Below are 15359 nucleotides of genomic sequence, written 5' to 3' on the forward strand. Positions count from 1 at the left end.
GCCATTAGCTTCCTTGGTGGCTCAGCTGGTAAAGAATCTGCCCGCAATGCGGGAGACCCGGGTTCAATCCCTGGGTTGGGAAGATCCTCTGGAGAAGGAAACGGCCACCCACTCCAGTCTTCTTCCTTGGAGAATTCCGTGGACCGGGGAGCCTGGTGGGCTACAGTCCACAGGGTCACAAAGAGTCAAGCACGACTGAGCGACTCACACAACACATCTCTCTCCCCTTGAGTAACAGCTTATGTGTCTATTTCTGTTTTGTATACATATTCATTTGTATTCGTTTTAAGATTCCATATACAAGTGGCACACAGTATTTGTCTTTCCCTGTCTGACTTATGGCTAAAGAGTAAGACCCTCTGTGTGCATCCATGTTTTTGCAATTTTATCCTCTATTTATGGCTGAGTAATATTTTGTTGTGTATATGTACCACATATTCTTAATCCAGTTGTCTGTGGGTGGGCACTTCCAACAGACATGCTTCCTGATGAAGCTGAAACTCCAATCCTTTGGCCACCTGATGCGAAGAACGGGCTCATTGGAAAAGACCCTGATGCTGGGAAAGATTGAAGGCGGGCGGAGAAGGGGACAACAGAGGATGAGATGGCTGGATGGCATCACCGACTCAATGGACATGAGTTTGAGTAAACTCCGGGAGTTGGTGATGGACAGGGAGGCCTGGCGTGCTGCAGTCCATGGGGTCGCAAAGAGCCGGACACGACTGAGCGACCGAACTGACTGAAATTGTGCCTTGTGCATTTTTACATGCTTATTCTCCGTCAGTGGTTATCACCTGGAGCTAAAGCAACAAGGCAAAACACCTGGAGACATTTCTGCTTGTTGTAACTTGAGAGGGGGTCTGAAATCAGCACGGAGCATGTAAGATGCTAAACATCCTCAATGCACACGGCAGTCCCTACAGCAAAGCGTCTTCCAGGGTTGCAGCTGAGAAACCCTGGGGCAGACAAATGAACTGTAAAGGAGAGCCCCCGGCCCCCGGCCAAACTCTCCAGCCAAGACTGTAGCCAAGACAACCCCTCTGCTGGAAACACGAAGAGGAACACTGACTCTGGGACCCATCTGCTGTGACCTGGGGGCTTTCCACCAGAGTTGAAAGTCAATGGGACTTCCCTGGTGGTCCAGCGGCTAAGACTCCGCACTCCCAGCGCAGGGGAACCCGGGTTCCATCCCTGATCAGGGAACTAGATCCCACGCGCCACGACTAAAGATCCTGCGTGCTGCAGCTGAGACCCAACGGAGCCAAATACGTAAATAAAAATGTTTACTAAAAAAAAGGAGAACAGCAAATCTAGCTCTGCTCTAGCTGAGCCCAGCACTGTGTCTGGCCCTATACTTCCTGTTCACGATGAGTATCTAATGACCGCTGACGTCAGCTCTTGCAGTCTTTACAAGGTTTTTATTTTCCATCTCGGACAACCCTGGAGCTGACACGGCACGTGTGTTTCATCATCGCTCCCTCTTTTTTATTACCTGGATCCCGGGGTGCTGGGTGAGAGCGTGCTGAGTCAGTGACCGAGTTTTTCAGGGCTAACATCCAAACAAGGTGGGGAGTTTAACCAGCAGACAAGCGCCTCACAAAACAGCGGAGGTGGTGATGGGTCTGGCGAACACGGCTTGGAGTTTTTACCCACAACTTCTTTTAAAAATTATCATCTCATTTTTAAGATCTTTTTTTTTTTTTTGATGTGGACCATTTTAAAGTCTTTATTGAATTTGGTTTTTTTTGCCGAGAGTCCTGTGGGAACTTAGTTTTCTGATCAGGGATCTAACCTGCAACCCCCTGCATTGGAAGGTGAAGTCTTCATCATTGGGTCACCAGGGAAGTCCCTACTCACCATCTTTTTAAAAAAATTTTTATTCATTTCTAAAAAAATTCTACCAGTTTATTGCGACCAACCCATCTCCCTCCACCCTCATGGACGCATGCTCAGTCATGTAACCCCACGGACTGCAGCCTGCCAGGCTCCTCTGTCTATGGAATTTTCCAGGCAAGAATACTGGAGTGGGTTGCCATTTCCTCCTCCGATTTATTGTTCATTGGAAGATAACTGGTTTATGATGTTGTGTTGGTTTCTGCCACATATCAACACCAATCAGTCACAGGTATACACATGTCCCCTGCCTCTTGAAACTCCCTCCCACCTCCCACCCCATCCCACCCCTCGAGGTCATCACGAAGCACCAGGCTTGAGCTCCCAGCACCATATAGCAAATTCCCACTGGGTATCTATTTTGCACATGGTAGCGTGTGGGTTTCAGTGAGACTCCATCCATCCATCCCTCCGACTCCTTTCCAGAGACCACAGTCTGTTCTCCACGTCTGCGTCTCCATTACTGTTCTGCAAATAGGCTCATCAGTACCATCTTTCTAGGTTCCGTATATGTAAGCTGATATTTGCTTTTTCTCTTTCTGACTTACTTCACTCTGTACAATTGGCTCTACGTTCATCGACCTCATCACAATGGACTCAAATGTCTTCCTTTTCATGGCTGAGTAATATTCCACTGTGTATGTGCACCACAATTTTTTATCCATCCATCTGTCGATGGGCATCTAGGTTGCTTCCATGTCCTAGCTACTGTGACTTCCCCGGTGGCTCAGACGATAAAGCGTCTGCCTACAGTGCGGGAGGCCCAGGTTTGATCCCTGGGCAGGGAAGATCCCCTGGAGAAGGAAATAACAGCCCACCCCAGTACTCTTGCGTGGAAAATCCCATGGATGGAGGAGGCTGGTAGGCTACAGTCCATGGGGTCGCAAAGAGTCAGACATGACTGAGCGACTTCACTTCTTCTTCCTAGCTACTGTAAATAGTGTTTTGAGGAACACTGCCCAGCCACAGTCTTTTAGAGACAGTTTCTGGAGAAGGAAATGGCAACCCACTCCAGTACTCTTGCCTGGAAAATTCCATGGGCAGAGGAGCCTGGTAGGCTACAGTCCATGGGGTGGCAAAGAGTTGGACACGACTGAGCAACTTAAAAAAATAAATAAATAAAAGAAAGGGGGAAAAAAGAGAAGAAGAAGAAGAAAAAAAGACCGTTTCATTCAACCTTTTAAGGGATCCCTGCCAGATACTGTTTACCCTTTAAATACAAGTAGAGGGACACATTTTTTTCTCTGAAAGCTTTTACACTTCTGAGTCCTGATATCATCAGTTGTCACGTTACAATCTCCTTATAAAGGAATATGGGGCAATATCTCAGTTGGCAAATAGGAATGTCCCTGCAAACACCAATTCACAGGAATAATCTCTCGGGTATCCTCACGTGGTTAGTGAACACACAGAGTGTGTTGGCAAATAACGATGACACAGAGGAATCTTTCAATAAAACAGCCTGACCATTTTCAGTGACATCATCTTAGATGACAAGCATTTCTATCAGTCCCTCTAATTCAATGTGCAAGGGACAGCAGAATGGAGAAAAACTGAGGGAGACAGGAAATATGTTGACCCCCAGATAAGAAGAAAAGCAAGCAAGAAGTGGACATCTTAATTGATTCTGATTATTTGTTCATAAGAGAGACATGAAGCGTCAGGCTGAATGGGGTTCACATGCATTTCTCAGCCTCTATCTCTGGGAGAAAAATCACATATTTGGTTGGTTCATAATAAGGAGGTTACGTGTGGCATACATTGCCAAGGATACATCGTCCCAAATGCTGATTTTCTGTAACTGATAGACACGCACAGAAAAAAAATGGTTGATTTCTGAACTGCAAATGCATTCCCTGTTTAACCCAGCTCCTTTATAAAGATAGACGACACAGCCAAACCCTGGAGTAATAAACAGCACATCCAAAAACACAGCCATTGCAGGCACAAAGAACCCAAGACGAAACTGTCCTGAGGACACATTGATCGACGCGCAAGCCTCTCAATTAGGAAACATGGTTCTTTGCTGTTTCTCAGGACACGGATTCAAGTGGTTCATGGCAGACTCATTCATATATTTAAGAAAGAAAACAGATGTAAAGTGAAAAAAAAAAGAAAAAGGAAGAAAATAGTGGACCTGCTATTCATTCTGCCTCCAAATTGTTTTGGAAAAAGCAAGCAGTTGCTTTTCCAAAGCAAGCTGAGAATGAAATCAGTCTTTCACAGAATCTGTTTCAGGGCACATGCGTCTTGTTTATATTCCTTGTATCGAACTCAGAGGCAGTGGTTCTGATATTATGGTTGGCAAGGCTAATTGTTTACATGTCTCTCTTGAGATAAACTATAGCACAAAACGTACCTCTCTGCTCACTTCCTCTTCGAGTTCTTCCTCCTGAGCTCTCCACTACTCTTTTTTCTTTTTTAACTTTTAAAAGTTATTTATTTGTCCATGCGAAGCGACATGGGGACTATCAGTTCCCTGACCAGGGATTGAACTCACTCCCCTTGCCTTGGAAGCACGGAATCTCAACCACTGAACCGCCAGGATGTCTAGTCACTGTTCTTTTTACCAAACTCGTGTTTAGGGCTTTCATCCAGAAAGAAAGACAAAAGAATGAATTGGCAATTGATTCCCTCTCCCACCAGACCTCCTTGTTTCAGAGCAAAAACAAATGACTACATATCAGATAAACCACTGCAGGTGGCTCTGCGGGTTTCTTCAAAAGGTAACACTCTTTTTTTTGCAAGGTAACGCTTTCATTACTCCCACTCCAGATGGTTCAGAAATCTCTGTCTCATCCTTTGGCCACCTGATGCAAAGAGCCGACCTATTGAAAAAGACCCTGATGCTGGGAAAGATTGAGGGCAAAAAGGAGAAGGGGGCACCAGAGGCTGAGATGGCTGGATGGTATCACCGACTCGACGGACATGTTCAGTTCAGTTCAGTTGCTCGGTCGTGTCTGACTCTTTGCGACCCCATGAACCGCAGCACGCCAGGCCTCCCTGTCTATCACCAACTCCCAGAGTCCACCCAAACCCATGTCCAACTGCGGGAGGTAGTGGAAGACAAAGGAGCCTGGTGTGCTGCCGTCCACGGGATCACAAAGAGTCAGAGACAACTTAGCTACTGAACAACAACAACGAGACCGTCGACTTAATATAATCAAGTCGTGACCTGTAGGCTATTTCACTATCCCATAAAAGGAACAAAACAGGAAACTGTAGACGCCCTTTGAAGCTCTGCCCTAAAGTCCCTATTGCCAGGAGCCGTTTTCAGTCATCATTTATCTGAATCGCTTGGCAGTCGAGAAGCGGGTTGGGGGGGTGCTGCGGAAACAAATGAATGCAACTCACCAAGCTATTCACGGTGAAACAGACAAGGTACCCGGACTTGACTGCAGGACCTCACGCAGCTTCTCCAACTGACCGCACGGGCCGACACCCCTGGGGCCCCCTGCCTGCCCGGCTTCTGAAGAGGCACCGCACGGCCCCGGGGAAGTTATAGGGAATCGTCACCCGGCTGTAAAGTCATCCCCGGACAACCGGTGAATCTCTCATAAAAAAGTTATCTCGGCGCACCTGAGTCTCCCTAACGCCCGAGTGCCTCATGCATAAATCAGAAGAGGAGTTGGGCTTGCTGGCCTCAGTCATCACGCCCCGGGTGGGGGGGGAAAGGAATCAAAAGGACGCGACGGTCATCTCGGAGGACGTTTATGCAGAGCACGTCGGAGGTGCGCTAGGGCTGGCCCACGGCTGACAGGCATACCCCGGGTGTGGGTGGAGAAGGGGCGTGCGGAAACGCAGTGGGGTGGGGGCGCTTGCAGGGACCACTGATCACCCGGTGGTCCCCAGTGCAGGGTTGGGGGGTGACAGGTGAGGGCGGGCACACAACCTGCTCCGTGCACAGCGTGTAGGAAACCATTCCCGCCTCCCTGCCCATCGCGCCACATGCCGCACACGGAGCCCCGAGGAATGCATTCCCCACCGACACCCGGGGTGAGGATGCTCAGCCGGGTCACTCACCCGCCCACCACGAACCTCGTGGGCAGGGTGGCAAGCACCAGAGAGGAAGTGAGCCCTGGACGCCCCTGCCCACACGTCTGGGGGAACATTTCTGCCCATCACAAGACAGCTTGCCCCTGTGTCTCTCTGGGGGCTTCCCTGGTGGCTCAGAGGTAAAGAACCTGCCTGGCCAGTGCAGGAGATGCAGGAGACTCAGGTTCGATCCCTGGGTGGGGAAGATCCCCTGGAGAAGGAAATGGCAACCCGGGTGACGATTCCCTATAACTTCCCCGGGGCCGTGTGGTGACTCTTCTAGTACTCTTGCCTGGAGAATCCCACGGACAGAGGAGGCCTGGCGGGCTGCAGCCCATGGGGTCGCAAAGAGTCAGACACCACTGAAGCGGCTTAGCACGCACGTCTCTTTTCTCTACTTATTTGGCTCTGCCAGGTTTTCCTTGCGACACACAGAAGCATCTGCCTTAGTCGCCGTCATGCGGGATGTAGTTCCCTGACCTGGGATTGAACCCAGGCCTCCCGCATCCGGAGCGTGAAGTCTTAGCCACTGGACCACCAGGGAAGTCCATACCCACCATGTCTCTCTTCCTATCATCATTTTCTTTTGTTTAGGTTTAAGGAAAAAAAAGACTAACTCTGTCTTTGTTTTCATGATTCCACATCTATAAATAAAACATCAGTTTTAATTAATTTGTATGCCCCGGGCATTTGGCGGGTACTCCTATAATTAATACACAAGGCAGCGGCTGCTGACAGGTTTCCCGTTCTTTATGGAAACCCAGGAATGATAGTAAGGTGAAGCCTGAATAAAAAAAAAAGAATTGAGCCTGAGTAAGCATGACCCGGTGGGGGGCTTCTGCAGTGGCTCAGTGGGCAAGAATCTGCCTGCAATGCAGGAGAGGTGGGTTCGATCCCGGGATCGGGAAGATCCCCTGGAGGAGGGCATGGCAACCCACTCCAGTCTTTCTTGCCTGGAGAATCCCATGGACAGAGGAGCCTGCTGGGCTACGGTCCATTGAGTCGCAGAGTCAGACATGACCGAAGCAACTTAGCACGCACGCACGCATGACCCAGACATCATCCAAAGCTGACATTTGGTCTTTGGGGTGGGGGGATGTCTCTATAAAACTTACTGGTCGGAGAGATGGTTCAAAGCGTGGCGTGGAGGTCACGATTCCAGCAAACCCTGTTGATGTTTGTGGTCGCGGACTGCTGTAAAGGTCAGACCACAATGCCTTTAGATTCTAAAACCCCTGGCTTAATTCTGGGGTAAGTCAGTTAGCCATCCATTAAGGTGCCGTCTTAGTGGTCCGAGGCCCTGGAGAGAACGAGGAAGGAGCCTCTGATATCCTCATGGATCATTCCCTACCCTTATAGGTGCTCTTGGGTCTCTCCCAGCAAGGAATATGAAGGGAGAGACGACGTAAAAGGGCAGACCACACCCCTACGACCCCGTAGTGCCCAGAGATGGCTCCAGGCCTCTGGATGCTGACCCGCCCTCAGAAGAGCCTTGGGACAAATTCTTGGGACCTGTCCCAGCAAGTGTCCTCCCCAGCGGCAATTCCAGAGCCTGACGGTGGGTCCCTCTCATCTGGAGTCTCTCCCACCCCCAGGAGCAGAAATCCCAATGGCTGCAAGATCTTGGCTCTGCCCGTCGTCAGGGGTCACCGAGGTCAGCATCTCTGAGCATCTGGGCCAGCCCAGCTTTTACCAGCGCATCCCCCTGCTTGGTCCCTCAGGCAGGAATCAGCTTCTCAGGGCCCCAGAGCTCCAGCCTGAGGTCCCACCCTCTCTAAGGGGCCTCTCTGAGTCCTCGCAGGGCAGAGGTAAAGCAAAGACTCGCTCCCACTCTCATACACACAGGGAGAGTCGGTTCAGTTCAGTCGCTCAGTCGTGTCCAACTCTTTGTGATCCCGTGGACTGCAGCACGCCAGGCCTCCCTGTCCATCACCAACTCCTAGAGTTTATACAAACTCATGTCCATCGAGTCGGTGATGCCATCCAACCATCTCATCCTCTGTCGTCCCCTTCTCCCCCTGCCTTCAGTCTTTCCCAGCATCAGGGACTTTTCCAATAAGTCGGTTCTTCACAGCAGGTGGCCAAAATATTGGAGTTTCAGCTTCTACATCTGTCCTTCCAGTGAATATTCAGGACTGACTTCCTTTAGGATGGACTGGTTGGATCTCCTTGCTGTCCAAGGGACTCTCAAGACTCTTCTCCAGCACCACAGTTCAGAGCATCAATTCTTTGCTGCTCAGGTTTCTTTATAGTCCAACTCTCACATCCATACGTGACTACAGAAAAAACACACCGGAAAGGCAGGATTCTAATACCAAAGAAAGCTGTTATCTTCTCTCTCTCTTTTAAAATTCATTTATTTATTTTCAGTGGAGGCTGATTACTTTATAACATTGTGGTGGTTTTTGCCGTACATTGACATGAATCAGCCATGGGTGTACGCCCCAAAAATCCCACGGCTGGGCGTACACAGCGAGGAGAGCAGCCTTGAAAGAGACGCGCATCCCCCAGTGTTCATCGCAGCTCTCTTGACAACAGCTAGGCTGTTCTTTTCCCCTCTTGCTGCCAGGACACAGAGCCCACCGAGGTTTTGGCTGCCTGCATTAACTATTCCTCCAGGACTTTATTATTATTTTTTTTTGCCCCTCAGCCAGCCCTTACTACCCTGCTACCATAAACTAGAGGGTTTACTACCCTGCTACCATAAACTAGAGGGTGCTACCCTCCCCACCCCAAGGATTTATTTTATTGAATGGAAGGCAGACTTGAAGTCAGGCCCCAGGCTACCCGTATGACTTCAGAAAAGTATACGACCAGCCCGGAGCAGTGGTTGGCTCTTCTCCTGCATTCAAGGCGAGGTTCCTCACCAGATAAGAGAACCAGGGTGCAGTGCATGGAAGGTAAATAGAGGCTCCTTCAGGGCCAGTTTTGGGGGGCCCCCCTGGTGGCTCAGACAATAAGGAATCTGCCTGCTAATGGAGGAGACCCGGGTACAATCCCGGGGTCCAGAAGATGCCCTGGAGGAGAAAATGGCAACCCACTCCAGAATTCTTGCCTGGAGAATCCCCATGGACAGAGGAGCCTGGTGGGCTACGGTCCTGTGGGATCCCAGAGAGTCAGATAAGGCTCAGCAACTGACTCTTGGACCAGTTTTAGAGACTGGAAGTGAAAAGCTTGCACCTGAAAGATGGAAGCCACTGCTCTCTGAGGTCAGGAAGAACAGAGGCTTTGTGTTATTCACCGTTGCAGGGAATTCCCTGGCGGTCCAGGAGTTGACTCCCTGTCCTGAAGGCAACGGATGCGAGTTTGATCCCCAGTCGGGGAAGTAAGATCCCACATTCCAGGTACCTTCCAAACCCCACCCCCCGCCCCCGGCAGAACAGAAACCCTTGTAGAGGCCTAGAAATGGAATTGTTCAAGGCAGAACCTCGGGGGTGTTCCACGCCTGTCTCACCACACTGATCACCGAGGGAACCCTCAAGCTGAAACCGGACACGCCTTCCCGCTTGGGACTCAGCAGAGGAGAGTCCAGCGGACAAACAGCTGAGGGCAGTCTGCCCACCCGAGGGCAGTCAGCCAAAGACTGGCAAGCCAAGACTCCTTCTCCAAGACCGAACCGAGGCTTGGCCCTGAGGGCGTTGAGTGGAGGAACTGGAATCTCAGGGCAAATCAGGCGGCTGGGGCCAGGGCGACTGGACATTCATGGGAGGTTCCTCTCGTGAGTCGGACGGGGGCCTGGAACCTCAGGATCCACTGGGCGGCTGCCTTATGATTATCTACAAGCAGTTTCTGTCCTCTCTGTATGCCTGGGACCAAGTGGCCACATTCCCGGGGTACAGGTTCTGCTGAGAATTTCAGGATGGGCTCAGCGAATCTTCGGCAGGCCAGCGCCACCTCCAAAAGCCCAGGAATGTTCACGAGTATATACAGAAGGGATAGACAACCAGGTCCTGTGATACAAGAGAAGGGGGAAAAGAATACAGGTGTCTAACTGAGTCACCTTGCCGTACCGCAGAGATTAACACGACCCTGTAAATCAAGGATACTTCACAGAAATGTATAAAAGGAAAGCCCAGAAACGTGAACAAGTACATATCGAAGGGATAAACAACAAGCTCCTGTGATACAAGAGAAGGGGAAAAGAAGACATGTGTGTAACTGAATCAGCTTGCTGCACAATGAAGTAAACTTCATTGAAATGTATAAAAGTAAAGCCCGGAACTGTGAATGAGCATATAGAGGATGGGAAAACAACAAGGTTCTACTACAGTAGGACCTCTACAGAGCATAGGGAACGCTATTCAATACCCCGTGATAGAAGAGAAAGGAAAATTACAGCAATAGAGAGACCAAGATCCTGACGCTGTGGAAGACTGAGGGCGGGAGGAGAAGGGGACGACAGAGGGTGAGATGGTTGGATGGCATCACCGACTTAACGGACATGAGTTTGGGTGGACTCCGGGAGTTGGTGATGGACAGGGAGGCCTGGTGTGCTGCGGTCCATGGGGTCGCAAAGAGTCGGACGTGACCAAGTGACTCAACTGACTGAATGGAGAAACAGACATAGAGAATAGTCTTATGGACATGGGGAGAGGGGAGGAGAGGGTGAGATATACGGAGAGAGTAACATGGAAACTTACATGACCGTATGTAAAACAGATGGCCAACGGGAATTTGCTGAATGTCTCAGGAAACTCAAACAGGGGCTCTCTACCAACCTGGGTGTGGGATAGGCAGGGAGATGGGAGGGAAGTTCGACAGGGAGGGGATATATGTATACCGATGGCTGACTCATGCTGAGGTTTGACAGAAAACAGCAAAATTCTGTAAAACAATTATCCTTCGATTAAAAAAAATAATTTAAATTAAAAGAAGAGAATGGAAAAGTGTATATATATATATATATATATATATATGTCTAAGTGAGTCACTTTCCTGTACATCAGAGATTAACACAACACTGTAAATCAAGTAAGCTTCACTAAAAAGTATAAAATGAAAGCCCAGAAATGCTAACTGTTATTCACAGGAGGACTAAACAGCAAGATGCCACTGTATAGACCCGGGAACTCTATTCGATACCCTGTGATAAAGGATAGTGGAAAAAGAAGACTCAAAAAAGAATTTATATGCATAACTGCATCACTTCATTGTATAGCATAAGTTAACACAACACTGTAAATCAGCTCTATCTCATTAAAAAAATATATATAAAAAGAGGAAGCCCAGAAATGCTAACTATTATACACAGGATGAGTAAACAACAAGGTCCCACTGCATAGCACAGGGAACTCTATTTGTATCTGTGATAAATCATAACGAAAAAGAATATTAAAAAAAAAAAAAAAAAGAATGGAGGGCCTTCTTGCTGGCTCAGACAGTATAGAACCCACCTGCAATGCAGGAGACCCGGTTCTATCCCCGGTTCGGGAAGATCTCCTGGAGAAGAAAATGACAACCCACTCCAGTATTCTTGCCTGGAGAATGCCACGAACAGAGGAGCCTGGTGGGCTATGGTCCCTGGGGTCGCAGAGAGTTGGGCATAACTAACACTTGCACTTTTGTTCCATACATATGTGTAACTGAATTACCATGCCGTATGGCAGAAATTAATACCACCCTGTAAATCGACTCTAGTACAGTAAAAAATATGAAAATAAAAATGAAGCCCAGAATGCTAAAATATGACAACCACTGTTACATCTCTAAGTCATGTCCGACTTCTTGCAACCCCATGGACTGTAGCCCGCCAGGCTCCCCCGTCCATTGGATTCTCCAAGCAAGAATACTGGAGTGGGTTGCCATTTCCTTCTCCAGGGGATCTTCCTGACCCAGAGATCGGACCTGGGTCTCCTGCATTGCAGGCAGATTCTTTACCAACTGAGCTACGTCTTGAGACCCTCCATGGAGGCTAAAGGGAGGTTCTCGTGGAGCAAAGAGCAGAACACACGTGGACCCCACTCACTGACTCATTCCTCTGGGGCCACACGTAACACGGACCAGAGCTGAACAACAGAGGGAGACATAAAAAATCTGAGTCATTTCAAGGTTGCTGCTTTCGGTTATTTACGGTTTTTAATTATCAAGCACGACTGGTTTCTTCACGAGCCGGGCTAATCGCAGTCTTGTCCTTGATATACTGCTTTTGGGGACTTGAAGGTATTATGGCTTTATTATCAAACCCCAAATCGAGTCCCAGTAAATCACCTTCCTTTGCGTGGCATTCCCGTGACTCCAAGAGGGGAGCGGGTCACAGGGATTGATCGCCACGGAGGTTCTTTCAGGGGAGACGGGGCTGGAATAGATGCTTTTTTTAAACGTTCTTCTTTATCCATTCATATACGGGCTGGCTGCCCACAAACATATTTGATTGAAATGTGTCCGCAAAGGAACAAAATACATTTAGTGTAACTGTTTGATCCATCCCGTCCACTGAAGCTGGAACAACTCTCTTTACACATACACCCTTTGTATTACACGTACACCAAATTATACAGAAAAAACGTTCACCTACATTTCTTTTCCTCTTTTTTTTTTTGGCTATGCTGGGTCTTCACTGCTACTCTGGCTTTTCCCTAGCTGTGTTGAGCAGTGTCCGTTGTGTAGTTGCGAGGTGTGGGCTTCTCATTACGGTGGCTTTTCTTGTTGCAAAGCACAGACTCTAACGTTCACAGACTGCAGAAGTTGTGGCTCCCGGGGTCTAGAACACAGGCTCAGCGGCGCATGGGCTGAGTTACCCAGGGGCATGTGGGATCTTCCTGAACCAGCGGCTGAACCCGTGTCTTCTGCATTGGCCCATGGATTCTTTATCACTGAGCCACCGGGGAAGCCCACAACCTGTTTCTTAAGGCAACACACACGTCTATTTATCAATAATATGATGTTCATACATAGGCAAATTAAGTATGTGTACATGATATGCCTGACCTTTCCTCTTGCTTTTCTTATACCCACATCCAAGCATAATTATTCATTGGAAGGACTGATGCTGAAGCTGAAGCTCCAATACTTTGGCCACCTGATGCAAAGAACTGACTCATTGGAAAAAGACCCTGATGCTGGGAAAGATTGAAGGTAGGAGGAGAAGGGGACGACAGAGGATGAGATGGTTGGATGGCATCACCGACTCAATGGACATGAGTTTGAGTAAACTCCGGGAGTTGGTGATGAACAGGGAAGCCTGGCGTGCATAGGGTTGCAAAGAGTCGGACACGACTGAGCGACTGAACTGAACTGATACCACAGAAGAATGTGTGTCTTTGTAAGTTTAAATTTTATGTAAAGATAATGCCTCAAGTTGCTTAAAATCACACACACAACTCGATTCCTTACATATGTCACATAAATGTGTGTGCCTGTCTGTATATACACACACATCCCATTTTCAAGATCCTTAAACTCTTTACCCTTTGAGCTACTTCAGGTTCTGTCTGTACAATTTACTATGCAAATTTATGCTTACTTTAATGCTCTGGGTACCACAGTGACTTGCCAGGATGCTAAGTTCATTCTCAGTGATTGCTTTAGGACAATCTGGTCGAGAGAGCTGGAGGGTCCCAGTGGACCCCAAGCATATGAGTAGTCTGGCATTTCTAAAAGCACGTTCTTGGTGCAGGGTGGGGGAGGGAACAGAGGTCCAACTCAAAGGGAAGTTAACAGAGGTTACTTTCTTGTTAAAGGGAGTGTGTGACATGTTTGGGAAATGCTAGGTTTAAAGAGAAAAAAAATGAGAGGAGAGTATCCTGGACCTCAAGTATGACGCATTTTGAGTGGACAAGGGGCTTGTGGATTTCCGAGGGACCGTACAAGCTGCACTACTTTTTCCAGGCTTGTGTTATCTTAGGGAAGGAGAGGAGGCGACCAGCAGCCTGCTTTCCACTACCGTCTTTCTGCTGTCTGCTTCACTGTGGTTTGCTTGGTCAAGCTAAACAGGACAAAACCTGCCTTTCTGGGTGAGCCTGGGCTAAGAGTTACTTAGTTGGACACTGTGCTGCAGCTATTATAGGTTAACATTCAAATGGCAGATGGAAAAAAACCAAATGTTTCTTCATTTGGTTTATTTTGGGGCCTTTCTTTTTCCTTTTTTTCTTACAGTTTTTTTTTTTTTTTGCTGGTGGTCTCCAGGATAGATAGATAGACAGAGGGAGGGAGGGGTGGATGGATAGATAGACTGACATAGATGAATGGATGGATAGATAGATAGATATGACAATATGACTGAGCGATAGACAGATGGATAGATAGATTGGATGGATAGATACAGGGATAGAGGGATGGATGGATACATAGTTAGATAAACAGACACAGGTGGACAGATGCATGGATGATACACAAGTAGATAGATAGATATGACAGAATAGACAGATGGATAGATAAACAGACAGACATAGATAGATGGATAGATAGATCAATGGATGTAGAGAAAGAGATGGACAGGACAGATAGATGGGATTGATGGATGGATAGATGAGTGGACAAATGGATGGATGGATGGATGGATAGATGGATGGATGGATAGGTGGATGGATGGATAGGTGGATGGATGGATAGGTGGATGGATAGATGGATGGATAAGTGGATGGATGGATGGAAGTATGGATGGATGGATAGGTGGATGGATGGATGGATGATTGATGTGATGAAGGGATAGACAGATGGATAGATAGATAGGTAAATAGATATGATAGAGGGATAGATGGATGGATAGAGAGATGGAGAGATGGATACACACACAGACAGAATCATGAACGCATTTGATTTTCTCATCAGTCATCTATGAGGGATGTGGTTTTGACTATCCACAGCAGAAGAAACCTCAAAAACACAGACAATATAAAAAGAGATAGTTCTGCCTGTTGGTTCCTTGAGAAGAAGCAAGACGGCCACTCTCCCTGGACTCAACTGATTTCCTGTTTTTTTTCATAAAATCATCACAAGCCAAGATTCTCTTACATCTGCCCACCACACACACCACGGGGTTTGGGGGTAGGTCAGTGGTCAAGATCCCTTTGGAAATCTGGGTGAAATGCAGATACTGGTTCAGGTGGGATGGGTGGGGCCTGGGGGCTCTTCATTTTTGGCAAGGTCCCAGACGGTGCTGATGCCCTGGTCTGTGGACCACTTTTGCCATTTACCACTGTGAGGAGGAAACAGAGCCCTCTCTCTGGTAGGCAGGTCTCCTGGGTGGTAGTCTGATAGCAAAGACGGTCAAGATGAATGACCTTCCTGCAAAAATACCCACCGCACCCAGGAGGAAAAAACCACAAGCGGTACACGCAGCCATCCACACCAGGCATCCCTCCCAGAGCTCCCTGGACTGGAGACAAATAGAGGGGAGCAGAACCATGGTCCCTACTGCCCTGCCAGCTACGTACAGAAGCCAGAGCTTGCTTCTTTTTTCTTTGTAGTAAAGGACTACATAGCATATTTAG

At 48.2% G+C, this 15359-nt stretch overlaps 1 protein-coding gene across 1 annotated transcript in view; it reads right to left on the minus strand.

Annotated features, from left to right (window-relative positions):
• STS (steroid sulfatase) overlaps positions 1 to 15359 on the minus strand; it is a 153551-nt gene that overhangs the window by 126127 nt on the left and 12065 nt on the right. The window lies entirely within an intron of this gene.

This window comes from Dama dama, chromosome X, assembly GCF_033118175.1.
Source record: "Dama dama isolate Ldn47 chromosome X, ASM3311817v1, whole genome shotgun sequence".
In the NCBI taxonomy this organism is placed as follows: Eukaryota; Metazoa; Chordata; class Mammalia; order Artiodactyla; family Cervidae; genus Dama; species Dama dama.